Below are 12,361 nucleotides of genomic sequence, written 5' to 3'. Positions count from 1 at the left end.
CTTCATGTCCCCCCAAATCCAGGTGTTGAAACCTACCCCCCAAGACGATGGCAGGGGAAGGTGGGGACTTGGGGAGGGGCTTAGGTCAGGGGGAAGCTCCCTGAGTGGGATGAGCGCCCTTATGAGAGGCCCTAAAGGGCTCCCTGCCCCTCCTGCCCTGTGAGCACCCGGGGGGAGGACAGTGGGCAGTGACCCAGGAGGAGGCCCTCACCAGACATGAGACCTGCTGGCGCCTTGACCTCGGACTCCGAGCCTCCAGAGCCATGAGAAATAAATGTTTGCTGTTTTTAAAAAACAGTCTGTGGTAGTTTGGCCAGACTGACGCTGCTTCTTCCTCCATCGCCCTGACGGAGCTGAGGACGGCTCCTCCTTCCTTCCAGATGCTCAGCCAGAAGCTGGGGGCTGCCCTGGGCCCCTTGCTCCCCCACTCATATCCAATCACTCAACAGATCCAATTAGCGCCGCTTTCAACACACCCCAGATCTGATCGCTTCTTCCCCACTGACTAGCCATCTTCCTGGTCCACCCCATGACCAGGCCCTGGGTGAGTCCCCTCGCTGCCCTCCCTTCTCTCCCTTTCGCTCAGCCTGCTCCAGCCACAGAGGCCTCTTCACTGTTCCTCCAACTGCCAGGCAGGGCCCTGCCCCAGGACCTTTGCACAGGCTGCACCCTCTGGCACAAGCATTGTCAGGGCTCATTACCTCTCCTCCTCCAATTCTTGATTTCAACGTTACCTCCTCAGAGGAAACGTCCCTGAGCTCCCCCTGCCCCCACCTCGGCATCCATAAATTCCGTTTCGATCACTTCACCATGTTCTTTCAGTGGCTTATTGGTCTCGGAAACAATCCCATCTGTAGATTTGTTTGCTCGTCTCTCCTCTGTCTCCTCCACTGGAGTGTGAACTCCACCAGTGCGGGGTTTGCTTGCCTGCTTGCTTGTTTGTTTGAATCTATTTTGTTACCTATGTGTCACTATGGGGCCACACATTTCTTGAAATTATGAATGAATGAGACTTGGCTAAAGTAGAAAAGGCCTGGGAACGGGAATGGAGTAATACAGGTGGGCTTCCCGGTGGAGGGGGAAGAGCTCAGAAAACATGTCATCTCCCTTGTGAACCTCATCAAGGCCTGAGAGCTCACTCATGTGCCAACACAAAACACAAAGAAACACAAACTCCTTTAAAATGATTTCTTGGGTCATTCAAACCCACCTGGGGCAGCCAGTGTGCTGTGTAATATCCTGCTGTTCCCTCCCTGTCTTGGGTGCGACCTCCTCAGCAAGGTCCTGCGGCCATCTGGGGGAGGCCACCATCTCAGAGAGGTGCCCAGGCCGAAAAGGACAATACTTGCTTCTTTCCACCAGGTGTCAGCAGGAACACGACCACCAGGCATCAGGCAGTGTCTACCCCCCCACCATCCCCCAACACTGCCACCCCCACTGCCCACACCACCCTCCCTTTCAGCCCCACTCTGAGCCCCAGACCCCAGCATCTTAAGGTCAGATGCTCCACTCCCCCAACATACACCCCAGCATTTGCCTGTCACCAAGCAGGCCACCACCCCCGCAGGCAGGATTGCTGGCCTGTCCTACCAGGTGTCCAGCCATTCCAGGAGTTGGAGGGAGGAAGCAGAAAGGGGAAGAGAAAGAAGGGAAGCACAGAAGGATTCAGGATTTCCGATCTGGGAAACCTCTGTTGCAAAGGCCGGCTGCATCCTATGCCTTCAGATGTCTGAGAATAACATGCACGAAATAATGGAAATAGGTACTGGGAAATCTTCTAAGGAAATGTGACATGTTAAACTCACTTACTCTGCCCAACAACCCCATGCATGATACGGGCACTATTAGCAGCAGCATCCCGCTTTTAATGGTGAGGAAACTGAGGCACAGAGAGGTTAAGTAACTTGCCTGAGGTCACAAGGCTTATAGTAATGAGAGTGGAGATCCCAAGGCCTGTGATCTGGCTTCAAAGTCACCGGCATAAGACTAGGCCACCTTCTACACAGATGAAGTTCAAGGTAATCAGATCCCTGAAAAGAAAAAGAAGAAAAGAAAAGAAAAAAGAAAGGAAAAGAAAAAAGAACCTGAACCACCCATTAGAAGATCCTCCCTGAGCCTTATCAGGGTCGTGAGTATCTTAGGACACAGTAGCCTGATGGGTTTCCAGGCCAAAGAACAGAGACAGCCCAAACATGCCCCCACAATTTGGGGGAGTCATGAGATGACTGAGGGGACCCTCCGTCTTCTGAGCTGGGGCGATTTGGGTCGGGGGATGTCCTACCCCACCTTTACAGAGATCACAATCCGAAGAGGGTACAAACAGATTTAAACGTGTCCGAGCGTTTGCGTGGAACATCCCTGGAAGGAATCAGTGAAATGGGTCGCAAGAGTGGCTGGCTTTTGGGGCGAGCACAGGGGTCGGGGGCAGGGGGGCGGGGGGGAACCGACTTTCCACTCACTCACTTTTATGCAAGTTGAGTTTCCACGTGCAGAAAAACGTGTAGGGCAATAGAATGATGGCTTTAACACAACACTCTCACCTTTTTTTTTTTTTTTACAACACATTTAGATAAAGCCTGGTGCACACACACACCCCCAGTTTGGCAGCGCTAGGGAGAGAGCAGAGGGAATGTGCTCACAGAGAGAACCCTGCTCTGAGGCATTACGGTTTTAAAAGAGTGAACAACACGTGGGGCTGGGTTTTCTCCCTTGCGTGGGCGGACCCGGGAAAGTATTCACGCCCAGGAAAGTGCTGGAATCCAATAGGAGACACCCCTGGGGTAGCTGCTCGCTATCCCCAGACTACACTGCCCTGCACAGCGGTGAAATATTCAAGGGAAAGAAGATAAATGAAAGGCCATTGGGCCTTTCCACATGGATGGGAGAAAAGCTTCTCTTAGTCCCTTCGGTCCTGTCCAATTTTTTTTTTAATTTTATTTATTTATTTATGATAGTCAGAGAGAGAGGCAGAGACACAGGCAGAGGGAGAAGCAGGCTCCATGCACCGGGAGCCCGACGTGGGATTCGATCCCGGGTCTCCAGAATCGCGCCCTGGGCCAAAGGCAGGCGCCAAACCGCTGCGCCACCCAGGGATCCCTCCTGTCCAATTTTTGATGAACCAAGTGTTAATTTCTTAATTGAGACCCATTAAAAATACTAAGAACACGAGGTGTTTGCTTCGAGGTGTTTAAAGGACACATTGAGACATTTGTGATGTAGTCATATGCCCTGTGAGCTGGCACTTTTTCGATGAAAGATTAGTAAAGAAATAATGATAGATTATTTAAATGAACAGATTAGTTAACAGATTAGTTAAATAATTCTGGTTAAGGTGCCGGGTCCCGAACTAGGTGCTTAATCACTTCTTAACCATAACTGACCCGATGGGAGTCAAGATCCTCCTAATGCCTGTTTTACAGATCAAGAGAGTGAGGCTCAAAAACAAAAAAAGAGAGTGAGGCTCAGAGTCAGGCTCAGTTGTTCATAAACAATCTCACTCGCTTCACCCCCACACCGGTCCCTGCAACGGTGCTATTTCAATAATTGGAATTTCTAATATGAACACTTTAAAATTAAATTATTTGTTTCTTCAGTGTCAGAACAACAATAATTCTGTTTATTGTCAATACCACGGTGGCACTTTTTTGACTCCTCCAGGCGGTTTGGACCTACTGAAGACCCTCTGGACGCTGGGCAATCTTCTGATGGATATTGTCCCTACAACAGCACTCTGAGGGTCCCATTTTTTTTTAAGATTTTATTTATTTATTCATGAGGGACACAGGGAGAGGGAGAAGCAGGCTCCCTGCGGGGAGCCCGATGCAGGCCTGGATCCCAGGACCCTGGGATCATGACCCGAGCCAAAGGCAGACGCTCAACCACTGAGCCACCCAGGCGCCCTGTGAGGGTCCCATTTTGCAGGTGGAGAAACCGAGGCCCAAAGAGACGAGTCACATGATTGGCTAGCTGGGAGTGGGGCTTCTCAAACTTGCACTCTGCTTCCAGACCTCCCATTTCTAAACCTCCCCACAGTTAACCCAGTGCCCGTAAGTACAGAAATCAGTCGAGAAATGATGACAGAGTCGGCTTGTTATTTCTGCCCTGGGGATACAGGGATGGTAGGTAGAGGCAGAAGCTCTGCGGGGTTGGCAGAGGCTGCAGAGGAGAGAGACTGGGGGACTTGCACTCCCTGCCTCCTTCCTTCCACCGCTGCCCCTGCATCTCGAGGCCATTGCATTGTTCAGGAATGTTCTTAGCTCCTCACAATCAAGCCAGCATAGTGTGAAGGCTCAATGGAGGGAGAGATGGGAATCAGAGGAGGAGAGATGGCGAGACTTGAGAAAGCTCTTACTCCCACCTCTGCGAATCTGCTGGACTTTCCCCCGGGACTGAGTTTCTCAGTCCCCCGACACTTCGTGCCACAGATGGAACACCCGAGTCCCCTGACACTCACCTAGAGTCCACGACAAAGAGGAATCTGCCACCCAACCATCTGCAGGGCTGAAACACCAGGAGACAACTCCCACTATAAATCTTTCACCGAATAATGGGGTTCTTCCACTGCGTGCTCTCCATGCACCAGACCTACTCCTTGCCCAGCTCACTCCTGGAGGGACTATAACAAAGAGCACCAAGGCTCCAACAAGCACAGCTTGTCTGCAGCCACCTGTGATATCAGGCAAGCTGGGTCCTGTCCCGACCTTGGTTCTCTCATCTGAAAAATGAGGGTCACGAAACCACCTGCCTCCTGAGCCGTACATGGGCAGTGATGCTGGAGAGGCACACAGGTGGGGCCAGCGGGCCCCAGCTCACGTCTCAGCCTTGCCACTCACTTAACTGCACTGTGACAGGAGATCAGCTTCCGTCCCTCTCTGTGCTTCCAGGCTGGTGTGAAGGGTTTAACCAGTTCATCCTCATAAACAGCTGGTGAACCGAGCCTCATGTGCCAACTTAGCTGGGCCATGGGGCACCCCATATCTGGTGAGCCCTTAGCTCCTTCCTACATCCTCTCTGCTCCCTCCGCTCACCCCAACAACAGCCCTCCCCGACAAGCACAGCTCTGCAGACCAAGTCCTCCTTTCGGAGCATGGCAGCTCGGCCAGCGGGACCCTGATCTCCCAAGAACAAGCCCCCCAAACCCCATCACAAAATTTGACCTTGAATCTGGGGCTGAGTAAAGAGGCCGAGTGGGAGAGGAAGGCAGGGCGACCAGAGGGAGGGATGGCACTGATTGGTGTCTCAGGGCATTGGGGAGGGTCGGCTTGAGCAGGGGACACAGGGGGACACCAGTCCTGTAACCTCTTCCTAGAAGGTTATAGGAGCCATAAAGGGGGCCCCTGGGCCTTTCTGCTCTTTGGTGCCCTCTGCTGGAAGGGGGCAGGGCGTCCTGCAAGGGGCGGGAGCCGCTGAGACAAAGCAGGGTAGGGGTCTGCTCCTCAGCTCCAGCCGTGTCCCCAGGCTGAATTAGACCAAATGACAGCAGCCAGTCCTTCAGGACAGCGGGCTCCGTGCATTGTTTCCGGAGTGAGCTGGCGGCCCGGAGGGGGTGGAGGGCTGGGGGGGGGGCCTCTCTCTCCACAATGGAGCCCCCCACCCCCAGCTCACAAGGAGGGAGGCAGGGGAGCTGCGCCCAGCCGGCTGAGCCGAGCTCCAATGAATTCAGCTCCACGAAAGCCAATTAAAGCCGGCAGGGGGTCCAATGGGAGACTAGAGGAAGAAGGGGGGGCACCCCGTGAGCCTGGCTGGGGGGAGACACACGATGGGGGCATCTGGACGTCCTCCCCCCAACGCAGAAGGGGCAAAGTTCTGTCCCTGGACCCCCCGCTGCTCCCACCAAGTCCTGATTAGGAAGATAGGGAAGCCAGGGAGACCCAGAGGGTGACGGGGATAAAAAGCACCCCCTCACCCTGGGCCCCTTGGTCACCCAGAATGCTGAAGAGGTGGCTGGGTCTCCTTGACCAGCAGGGTCAGCGGGTCTGTCCCTTGGTCAGCCACTACTCATGGGGTCCACTCCAGGAAGGAAGGTTGGGAGTGGGAAGGACCCTCCCTGGGGAAAGCAGGGAAGCCTTCCAGAAAGGCTGCAGGCCCTTTGCTGGGGATTCTCCAAGGGCGGGTGCCCTCCCCTCAGTCTTCCCCTCTCTGGGCTCCACCTCTGAGACTTCCTTCCCTTTGGCCTCAGACTCCCCCTCTCTGAGCCCCCTCTCACCTGCTGAGTGCCCTCCACCCCTCCTCCTCTTGAGACCTCTTAGCCCCCCAGACCTGGGATTGGGGCTGAAAGTCCTCAACAGGGCTTGGCTTGAGAGGCTTCATGATTCTTACCCAGCCAGGTTTCTGGGATTTGGAGGGGAAAGGGCTCCCATTCATCCCCCTTCTCAGCAGTAGAACAGGGGGTTTGTGGGTCTAAGTCACATTTTGTGGGTGACATGGGATGGGGACTGCAATTTGGGACCACTCTGTGGCTATCAGCTGTGGGTGGGTACACCTGGGGATTTGGTGCATGGGGGTGGGGAGCACAGCTTGTGAATGAGTATGTGTGAGCCCACTCATAGGAGCTGCCATCTGCACACACACACACACACACACACACACACACACTTTTGCCCACAGCATTGGTGGCTAGGGAAACCCAGACTCAATGATGAGAGACAGATTTGGGGAAAGTTGAGAAGTTGAGAGCAGACACCTGTGTAACAAGAAGCAGCCCTGTGAACATGTGGTGGGAGAAGCAGGTGCAAAGGCCCTGAGGCAGAAACAAGCTGGCTGGCAGGACAGAGGCCAAGTGATGGAAATGGTGAGTGGGGAGGCCCAAGAGATGAGTAGGGTCTGAGCCGTGGGGTGGCACACATGGCTTAAGAGGTCAGTCTCTGGAGCCACACTACCTGGCTTCAAAGTCAGCTGGCTAAATTCGGCTTCAAGTGACTTACATGCTCCACGCCTCATTTTCCCCACCTGTAAAATGGGTATTAAAGAGTATCTGCCTCCAAAGGTGTCAGGAGGGAGGAGGGGTCAATACAGACAGACTCCTTGCAGCAGACCAAGTACCTGGCGTATAGTGAGTGCTCACCACACGTTGGCTGCTGGTGCCGTCATCATCATTATCATGGGTTTGATTTTCACGGTGGTGGGACTCATGAAAAGATTTTAGGTGAGGAGGACAGGATCAGATTTGTCATTTGAAAGACTTCCTTGGAGCCCTCTGGGGAGCCCAGAATGTTCCGTGCAAGCAGCTGGATGGTGTTGTTACACCATCTACGCACATGTAGAAACTCATTGAACTGAGCACACAAGACTAGTTCACTTCACCGTGTGCAAGCAGTGTCTCAATCAAAAATAAAGAAATAGGGGCGCCTGGGAGGCTCAGTGGTTGAGCGTCTGCCTTTGGCTCAGGGCGTCCTGGGATCGAGTCCTGTGTCGGGCTCCCCGCAGGGAGCCTGCTTCACCCTCTGCCTGTGTCTCTGCCTCTCTCTGTGTGTCTCTGTTGAATAAATAAATAAATAAAATCTTAAATAAAAATAAATACCGGGAAAGTCCCCTTCTGGGGACTGCATGAAAGACGGCAGGGGGAGATGGGACAAGTTTCTTTGAACCCCTCCTCCCATGTCACTGCCCCTCTTGGCCATCTTTATGTCCCCATCCTGAGCTTGCCAGGCATCCAAAGCGTCAGAAACTCTCAGCACAGAGGCCTGGAAGGCTGAAGCCCTGAAGACTGGCTCCTTCCCTGGCTGTGTTGCCGATGAGCCACTGTGCACACTCCCAGTGTCTCCTCCAGCTCTGCAGCCCTAGCCTGGGCACTTGGCCTCATCGGGGCCAGAGGAGCTAGCATGGGGCCCTCACAGCCCTGGCTATGCAAGGCGGGACCTCCTTCCTGCCCTTGTGAGTCTGAAAAGGTAACTTTATGTAGCAGGTTCAGTGTGTGCCCCCCAAATTCACGGCCACCTGGAACCTCCATGTGTGACCTGGTTTGGGAATAGGGTCTTGGCCTGTGTCATTAGTTGAGATGAGGTCATCCTGGATGTAAGGTGGGCCCTGGATCCAATGACTGGTGCCCTCCCAAGCAGAGGAGAGGACCAGGAAGGAGACACACAGAAGGGGAAGATAAGATGGAAGCAGAGGTTGGGGGATGCATCTACAAATTGAGGAACTCACAGGATTTCAGGCTGCCACCGGAAGTGCAGAGAAAGGCCTGGGTCGCTTTCTCCCCTAAGCCTCCAGAAGGAACCAAACCTGCCCCACACCTTGATTTAGCACTTCTGGCCTCCAGGACCACGAGAGAAGGAATGTCTATGACTTTAACCTTCCGAGTTTGGGGTGCTTTGTTACAGCAGCTACAGGAAACAAGTGCACCCCATGTTACTTTAGCCCCAAAGTCGAGATACCTGTAGAAGCTTTAGGAAGTATAGAAAGCCATGCCTGCCCCACAGCGCCGTGCTCCAGACTCAGACAGACAAACTGCAGAAAGTGCTTGGCTCCGAGGATGCCACAGAAGCTCAGCTGGCAGGAAAAACGAAAAGTCCATAGGTGACAGGGGTGACACAGCTCTGCATCACGTGTCATACTTCTTAGACATACATTTTAGCTGTCGTTATCACCCATAATCAGAAGAAAATAGCAGTCACTTGTAATTGTACTCCCTGCTGGTAACTTTTTGGTGAACCTCTGTGTAGATTAAAAAAAAAAGAAAGAAAGAAAAGAAAAATGTATTCGGGCACCATGTGAGGGCTATTTGAATGAACCAGTTGTGTAAAAATGTTGATGAGCCCTGACAGGTTATTCCATTGACATTGAGTGATTATTGCTAGTTTTTTTGTTTGTTTGTTTGTTTTTTACAGAGTTGTGATGATGTCGGTATTATACTTTTTAAGAAGAGTCCTTATCATTGGAGACTATTAAAATATTTGCAAACAAGGGGCACCAGGGTGCTCAGCCGGTGAAGCATCTGCCTTTGGGTGAGGTCATGATCCCAGGGTCCTGGGACCCAGCCTCACATAGGTCAGGCTCCCTGCTTTGCCTGCTTCTCCCTCTCCCTCTGTCCCACCCTCCCCCGCTTGTGCTTTCTGTCTCTCTCTCAAATAAATAAACAAAACCTTTTTGAAAAATGAAAATTAATTAATTAATAAATATTTGTGAATGAGATGTCATGTCTGGGTTGGTTTACCAGACAGGGACTCAGGGCCATATGAAATCATATGGGGACTCACTGTTCTGATTTTTTCCCTTTGTGTATGTTTGCAAGTTCCCATAATCCATTGATTATAAAACCCTATGACCCAGCCATTCGACTCCTAGATACTTGCCTCAGAGAAAAGGGAATTTGTATTCATGTAAAGGCTTGTTTTGCATGAATGTTCATAGCAGCTTTGTTTGGAATCAACCGCTGTATAATAGACTGTATCTGGTCTTTGTCCCAGGTTCCTGAGACATAACCTCTAACTCCCTGACGTCTCCCCAGTGATAGGAGTGTCTGGTTTTCACCCAGGGACTGGGCCACACCCGAGTTTATGCAAAGGAGAGGACTCAGGATGAGGGCTGCTCATGCAGGAAGCACCAAGCATTTGGTTAGATGTCAGCCTGACCTTGAGGAGTTGGGAATGCTGCAGATTGAGCTCAATCTCATGGATCCAATTGGATCAGTCCGAAGTATGAAATGAAACATCAATAAAAATTGGATGCCTGGGTGGCTCAGGTGGTTAAGTGTCTGCCTTCAGCTCTGGTCATGATCCCCGGAGTCCTGGGATCAAGCTCTACATGGAGGCAGGCTGGGAGGCCCTGCTCAGCAGGGAGTCTGCTTCTCCCTCTGCCCCTCCCCCTGCTCATTCTCTCTCTCTCCCTCTCTCTCTCTCTCTCAAATAAATAAATAAAATCTTGTAAAACAAAACAAAACTCTGGATGCCAAAGCTCTGTGGAGCTTCCTAGTAGGTGGACACATCTGAATTGATGACAGCGTAGTTGGAGGCTGTGCCCTTAGCTTATGAGGTCTGCAATAAATCCAAGTGGTTAGTGTCCGAATTTGTAGTATATCTCACACACATGTGCACACATACACTGGAAATGACCCAGATGTCTTTCAGGTGAATGGATAAACTGTGGTATGTGCACACAATGAAATACTACTAGTCAATTAAGGAGTCAACTGTACCTCCACATAACAGCATGCATGAATCTCACGTAGTTATGCTGAGTGATATAAGACTGTGTATCTCTAATGAATAAATTTTTTTAAATCTTAAAAAATATGCACAGTCCCGGTGGCTCAGTGGTTTAGAGCAGCCTTCAGCCCAGGGCATGATCCTAGAGACTCCCTACCTGGAGTCTGCTTCTCCCTCTGCCTGTGTCTCTGCCTCTCTCTCTCTCTCTCTGTATCATAAATAAATAAATAAATAAATAAATAAATAAATAAATAAATAAAATCTTAAAAAAATAAAAAACAACAGGGTGCCTAGGTGGCTCAATTGGTTGGGCATCTGCCTTTGGCTCAGGTCATGATCCAGAGTCCTGGGATGGAGCTCCACATTGGGCTCCCTGCTCAATGGGGAGCCTGCTTCTCCCTTTCCCTCTGCCTGCCGCTCCCCCTGCTTGTGCTCTCTCTCTCTCTCTGTCAAATAAATAAATAAATAAATAAATAAAATCTTTAAAAAACAAAACAAAAAAAAAAACAAAGACAAACCAGCCAATCCTGAGCCCACACTCCCAACACCTCCCTTGTGGGGGTCTCACCCCACGGTCGATATCTATTGGCTGAAGCTCGACAACTAGGAACAGCTTCTCCATCCCAGAGCCCACTGAAGTTATTCCAACCTGCCAGTACTAAACCTGCTAACCCTGCCTTACCCTCTTCTTTCTGTGGAAGCCACAAACAAGCCTCTTGCCTAGTCCCACCCCCACCGCCTCCTGACTGCCCTGGTGCTTCCCCAGGTGGCCCTGTGTGGGGCAGCAAGACTCTGCCTTTTGGAAACTCTTTGCAAGGGCAGTTAATCTGTTGGCCTTAATATGCCTCAAATTTTCTCTTAATACACTATATTTTATTATTTTTTTAAGATTTTATTTATTTATCCATGAAAGACACAGAGAGAGAGAAAGAGAGAGAGAGAGAGGCAGAGACACAGGCAGAGGGAGAAGCATGCTCCATGCAGGGAGCCCGACGTGGGACTTGATTCATGGATTCCGGGATCACACCCCGGGCCTAAGGGAGGCACCCAACCGCTGAGCCACCCAGGGATCCCCAGTACAGTGTATTTTAAACACACACCGGGGAAACGCCTCGGTGAGTGGGGAAACCACTCAGTGGTTGAGTGTCTGCCTTTGGTTCAGGGTGTGATGCCAGGGTCCTGGGATCGAGTCCCACATCGGGCTCCCCACAGGGAGCCTGCTTTTCCCTCTGCCTATGTCTCTGCCTCTCTCTCTGTATCTCTCATGAATAAATAAAATCTTTTAAAAAATAAAAAATAAAACACACACACCTGCAGAAGTTCTCCCACACATGTGTGCAGCTGTGGTGCAGCTGTATGCAAGATGTCCTTCTGGCATCATTCAAAAGCCACCAAAATGCTCTCTAATAGGGAACTGGCTAAATCAATGATACATCTGAATTCTGGAATGTTGGGGAAAAAAAAGTAAGATCTGTGAAATAGGGAGCTGGAGGTACTCACTAAATGGGTCTGGAAAAATCTCCAAGCTGGATTGCTAAGTTAAAAAAAAAAAAAAAAAAAAAAGCAAAAAGCAGGGCACAGATCCTGCAGAGACATAGAGCAGGCCCAAAGCATGTTACCTTTTATGTAAAAGGATGGCATGGCCATATGTTTGACAGTTACTAAGAGGCTTAAAAGTTCTCACCACAGGGGGAAACTTGGTAAGTTTGTGAGGTGAGAGATGTTACCTAAAGTTTCTGTGGTTGTTATGTTACAATATATACAAATATGGAGTCGTTAGGTGGTACACTTAAGACTAATTCACTGTTGGGACGCCTGGGTGGCTCAACAGTTGGGTGCCTGCCTTCGGCTCAGGGCGTCATCCTGGGGTGTCAGGATCGAGTCCCACATCGGGCTTCCTACATGGAGCCTCCTTCTCCCTCTGCCTCTCTCTGTGTGTCTCTCATGAATAATTAATTAATTAATTAATACAGTGTTATGTCAATTATATCTCAATAAAATGGGGGGAGCAAAGGGTATTACACACACATACATCTCCCCAAAAAAGGATATGAAGAGTAAGAATATGTTTTTCTTGGGGTGCCTAGCTGGCTGTATCAGTAGAGCATGCGACTCTTGGTCTTGGGGTCATGAATTCAAGCTCCTTGTTGGGCATAGAGCTTAAAAAAGGTTTTTAAGAGAATAGGTTTGGGGGCAGCTGGGTGGTTCAGCAGTTT

Source organism: Canis lupus, chromosome 20 (assembly GCF_003254725.2).
Source record: "Canis lupus dingo isolate Sandy chromosome 20, ASM325472v2, whole genome shotgun sequence".
Taxonomy (NCBI): Eukaryota; Metazoa; Chordata; class Mammalia; order Carnivora; family Canidae; genus Canis; species Canis lupus.
The sequence above is the reverse complement of the archived record's forward strand: the minus strand, read 5'-3'. Positions refer to the sequence as shown.